The following is a 6,000-nucleotide window of genomic DNA, read 5'->3' as shown; positions in this document are numbered from 1 at the left end:
GGTGCTTTTCCCAGCCGTTGCCGAAATCGATAACACACGCTCGAAGCATGTCTTCTAGAGTTTGAATAGTTCGCTCAGACTGCCCATCCGTCTGAGGATGATATGCTGTGCTCATGTCTAATCGTGAGCCGAAAGATTTGTGCATCGCTTGCCAAAGCTCTGACGTGAATCGTGCATCGCGATCCGAAATAATAGAAGTGGGCACTCCGTGCCTCGAAACAACTTCCTTCAAGTAAATGTTTGCTAAAGTAGAAAACTTATCCGTTTCTTTGATAGCCAAAAAGTGAGCAGACTTTGTGAGTCGATCAACGATTACCCAAATAGTGTCATTCCCACGCTGGGATCTAGGTAAGCCCGTAACGAAATCCATGGAAATTTCTTCCCATTTCCACTGCGGTATCTTGGGCTGCTGAAGTAGACCGGCTGGTTTCTGATATTCAACCTTGACTCTCGCACAGGTTAAGCATTTTCCAACGTACGTAGCGATGTGAGCCTTCATACTAGGCCACCAATAAGTAGTGCTGATGTCGTGGTACATTTTATCCGACCCTGGATGTACCGAATAGCGAGACTTGTGAGCTTCATCCATTACAAGTTCGCGTAAACCGCCATAAAGTGGGACCCAAATACGCCCCGTTACATAGTAAGCACCGTCTTCCTTTTGTTCCATGCGTTGCCTTGAACCGCGTAAGGCTTCAGCTTTGACGTTGTCAGGTTTCAGTGCTTCTAACTGAGCTGCTCGTATCTGTGCAGGAAGACTGGACTGAATGGTAAGCTGTAGCGCTCGCACGCGCTTAGGTAGAGTGTCTTTCCGACTGAGGGCATCAGCCACAACATTGGCCTTGCCTGGATGATACTTGATGGCGCATTCGTAGTCGTTCAGAAGTTCAACCCATCTTCGTTGACGCATATTCAAATCCTTTTGCTTAAGAATATGCTCGAGACTCCTGTGATCGGTGTAAATCGTGCACCTGGTACCGTACAGGTAGTGTCGCCATATCTTAAGCGCGAAAACAACAGCTCCCAGCTCTAAATCGTGCGTCGTGTAGTTCCGTTCATGAACCTTGAGTTGCCGAGAGGCGTATGCGATCACTTTATCCCGTTGCATCAATACACAACCAAGCCCTTGTATCGATGCGTCACAATAAACCACGAAGTCATCCGTGCCCTCGGGCAGTGAGAGAATAGGCGCGCTGCAAAGCCTATCCTTTAAGTACTGAAAAGCGGTCTCCTGTGTATTACCCCATCTGTAAACGACACCTTTCTGTGTAAGCATAGTGAGTGGTTGCGCGATCTTGGAGAAGTCTTTAATAAATCGCCTGTAGTAACCTGCCAAACCCAAGAATTGGCGTATTTCTGTCGGTGTACGTGGTGCTGGCCAGTTTCTGATCGAATCAACCTTGGATGGATCGACATGAATCCCATCCTTGTTTACCACATGGCCTAAGAAGTGGACTTCACGAAGCCAGAAGTCGCATTTTGAAAACTTTGCGTACAGTTGCTCTTTTCGAAGAAGTTCCAAGATAATACGTAGATGCTGCTCATGCTCCTCCTGACTCTTGGAGTAAATCAAAATGTCGTCGATGAAAACGATGACGAACTTGTCGAGATACGGTTTGCACACCCTGTTCATGAGATCCATGAAGACTGCAGGTGCGTTTGTAAGCCCGAATGGCATAACCAGAAACTCGTAGTGACCATAACGAGTTCTGAAAGCAGTTTTGGAGACGTCCTCATCCCGGACTCTCAGCTGATGATACCCTGACCTCAAATCGATCTTGGAATAGTAACACGACCCTTGCAACTGGTCGAATAAGTCATCTATGCGTGGAAGAGGATAACGGTTCTTCACCGTCACCTTGTTGAGTTCACGGTAGTCGATGCACATCCTGAACGTACCGTCTTTCTTCTTCACAAATAACACTGGAGCTCCCCAAGGCGAAGAGCTTGGACGAATAAAGCCCTTTTCCAAGAGCTCTTGCAGCTGTTTCGACAGTTCTTCCAGTTCGGTTGGAGCTAAACGATATGGTGCGCGGGCTATTGGCGCTGCTCCAGGTGCCAATTCGATCTGAAACTCGACTTGACGATGAGGCGGTAAGCCTGGTAAATCTTCAGGAAACACCTGAGGGAAGTCACGTACAACTGGGATATCCTCCAGCTTCTTTTCCTTTGCTGATGCATCAGTAACGAGAGCCAGAATGGCAGTATGCCCCTTTCGTAAACATTTCTGCGCCTTCAAGTAAGAGATGATGCCAACCACAGCACCACTCTTGTCGCCCTGAACTTCGAGAGGTTCTTGACTGGAGCGAGGAATACGAATAACCTTTTCCTTGCATAAGATCTCTGCGTGATGTTGAGATAACCAATCCATGCCGATGACGACGTCGAAGCTACCCAAGGCTATGGGTATAAGATCAATCGTGAAAGTCTGACCCGCTAGAACAATGCTACAACCCTTGACTACATGAGCGGCTTCTACACTTTTACCATTTGCTAGTTCTACGACGTGTTTAGTGTCTAGAGGTGTTGGTGTACGTTTTAATAAGTTACTCATTTTCATGGACATATAACTTGTATCAGCACCCGAATCAAATAAGACAGTAACGTAAATATCGTCGAGAAGGAACTTACCCATAACTACGTTAGGATCATTCACTGCATCTCCTCGACCCAACACAAATGCTCGACCACGAGCTTCATTGCCGTAGTTGTTGTTGTTGCCCCCATTATTGTTGTTATGGTTCCCGTTGCCCTGATGGTTGTTGTTGCGGTTCTGGTTCAACTGTGGGCAATCGCGTTTGAAGTGACCTTCAGCCCCACACTTATAACACCCCCTGTTGCCCTGTTGCTGATTCTGCTGATTCTGTGGAGCTGGTTGCTGAGGCTGCTGATTCTGATTTGCAGGGCGAGCGCTTCTACAATCTTTGGCCTCGTGACCCATCTTTAAACACCTTTGACAACGGCCCTTATTGCACTGGCCGCTGTGATGCCTGTTGCAGTTGTTACACTTTGGAAGGTTTCCTCGATACCCTCCCTGTCTGTGGCTGCTCGATGAGTGCTGACTGGGACTTTGGTAACTATCCGTCTTTCGCTGCTGAGACTGTGACTGTACCGATGCTGATCCCTTGCTAGAATCCCCCTCCCATTTTCTCTTACTTTCGCTGGGAGTGGCAAGTGTAGTAGTAGCAGTAGCGGTAGCGGTAGCACTGATACGCTTTGGCAGTTTGCCCTGGTCTACTGCCTGATCTGTGATGCGATGAGCGAGGCGCTGGATTTCCTGGATGTTGTTGAGGTTAGCCGAGGTAACGTGGCTCTGTATTTCTGGTGCCAAACCTTTGAGATACAACTCAATTCGCTTGTATGGAGGGTCCACCATAGTTGGACATAACACAGCCAACTCATTCGATCTTTTGGTGTAAGCTTCGATTTCCGAACCAACCATTTTCAAGTTATACAACTCGTCCTCCAACTTGTGAATGTCTTCTCTAGTGCAGTATTCCCTCTTGATCAGTTCTTTGAATTCATTCCAGGGTGTGGCGTTAGCAGCTGCCAACCCTAAGATCTGCACTTGTGCGTTCCACCAAGTGAGCGCAATCCCTTCAAGTGTGCCAGTGGCGAACTTCACCCTGCGAGCCTCAGGGCATTCACACATTTCGAAAACCGACTCGAGTTTTTCAAACCAGTGGAGGAGTCCAACTGCCCCCTCCGTGCCACTGAACGAGCTAGGACGACAGTCCATGAAATTCTTGAATGTGCACCCAGGTTGTTGCTGAGCGGGTTGACCTATTGTGTACGAATAGGGCAAAGTTAAGTACGAGAATTAATGTAGGATCTAAAGATCCTAGTGTCTATACTGCAGGGTATACTACCTGCTTGGGCGGCTGCAACTGCCGCAGCAACGAGAGCCTCTAGCTGGGCTTGAGTCATGGTAATTCGTGCGGCCATTGATCTTCACATCAAAGGCAACATAAGTGAGAAAGGTTCGCGAATAGTGCGATGACAGAAGAGTGTAAGCACATAAGTATTCTCATGCAATGTCAAGTTGTGAGCAAGGTAATGTAAGCATACTACGAGCAAAGTTCTATGCAAATTCTAGCATGTAGGCAATAAACATAAACCTTATTACCTAGGAAGTTGAGTCTTGCACGTGGAGCGAAGCGTCGTTGTGGATCGTTGAGAGCACTGTTCTGGTTATAGTCTGGTTTTAATAAAAACGTTTTCCCATATTAAAACCAAGTTCTCTATAACCGATGGCTCTGATACCAATCTGTCACACCCCCAAAATCCATCTGTGGAGTATCACCGCTTGGGAGCGTGACTGACCAGGATCAAGCCACCAATCATATTGAACATGCATTTAATATTAAGTAAGATAAAAGAAAACCATCCATTCAATACAAAAGGTGTTCAGAACATATCATCGTTTTAAAGTGTAGCGGAAGCATAGTAAAGAAACCAACAGTAGTAAATAGTTTAAGCGTTGTAACAGTTCAACATAAGAAACACGATCCTCGTCCACAACGACCCGCCTCTCCAATGCAAGCTCCCAGTACCTAACGATCTGCAAGGCATGTAACAGAATGATCAACAAACTAGTTGAGCGAGTTCACAGTAAGTAAATGTGTAACAGTAAGTAACAGGTGGCTCTACAGGGCCGATAGTAAGTTATGCTGGTGGGGGCTTCCCATGTTAAGTGACCACTAGACTGTTCGTATTATTATCCCTGTTCTTCGTCCGAGAACAGAAGTGTGTATAAAGTGTGCGTAGGTTTTACGCACGTATCCTTCGTAACCTGAGGATAGAAGTAAGTAATGCGTACACGTAGGTTTTACGTGCGTATCCTTCGTAACCGAGGATAGAATGGCATGTGAACCCGTAGGTGTTATCCCAACCTACGTAACCGTCCTGACATCCGAGGACATGATAGGTGATAGTCTAGTAAAGCATATGTACGTTCCTTTCAATAATAACCTTTAACCCATTCCCACAACCCGGGAATCCCATGCCTTAGTAGGAGTGTGAACTCACCTTGGTTTGCTCGGTATGCTAAGTTATGCACTCACAAGTAATTAATCACGTCCTAGTGTATGCACGTATAACAAATCAGTTCATGTTCGCAATTGTACGCATGCAGTTTAATGTTCACATAACAGTCAGTTGCATAACAGCACACACGTATTATTTCACCTTGCACGAATACAGATGCTAACATTCATCTCTAAGCATGGCATGCCAATTAAATCCAGCATATAATCAATCAGTCAAAGTATGTTCATAATCCCTAACATCCTTCGAATCCAGTCACTATCTTTCGACAACAGTAATCACAATTATCTTTCGGAAACAATTATCACAATTATCCTTCGGACCAATGTTATGTTCCGAATCCTATGTCATCTTTCGGCCAACCTATCTTTCGGTCCAACTATCTTTCGGTCCAACTATCTGTCGGTCCAACTATCTTTCGGTCAAATAATGGTTCGGTCAAACTAGTATCTTTCGGTCAAACTATGTTTCGAGCCATTGATATCTTTCGGTCATAGCAGTTACGTTTATTCCAAGTTTACCCGAATATCATTTAACACCGATTTCACAATTCTACCAACACCAACAAGATCAAACAAGCATAATCACAATGTTTCACTCAAGAACCCTAATTCGATCATAAGAACAAAAATCACTTGATCATGTTATGACCCAATTTCATAAGCATACACGTATGGCCGATTATCAAACATCAATACATATCGATCACCCTGACCTGATTACCCAGCCGAATAACAACCAATTCACAGCATTGATCTTGAAATCATATTAATCATCATCATGCTAGTCGATTATCAAGCATGAAATCTAATGTTACTATACAACAATCCAGATCTATAACATGGCAGCCGATTCAAACAAGCTTAGTCAAACATCCTTAATTATTCAAATCATGCGATCATATAATCCAAAACATGCAACAATATCATCATTCAATCAATTAAAACCATACAA

This window comes from Helianthus annuus, chromosome 10 (genome assembly GCF_002127325.2).
Source record: "Helianthus annuus cultivar XRQ/B chromosome 10, HanXRQr2.0-SUNRISE, whole genome shotgun sequence".
Taxonomy (NCBI): domain Eukaryota; kingdom Viridiplantae; phylum Streptophyta; class Magnoliopsida; order Asterales; family Asteraceae; genus Helianthus; species Helianthus annuus.
This window is presented reverse-complemented; position numbering follows the sequence as displayed.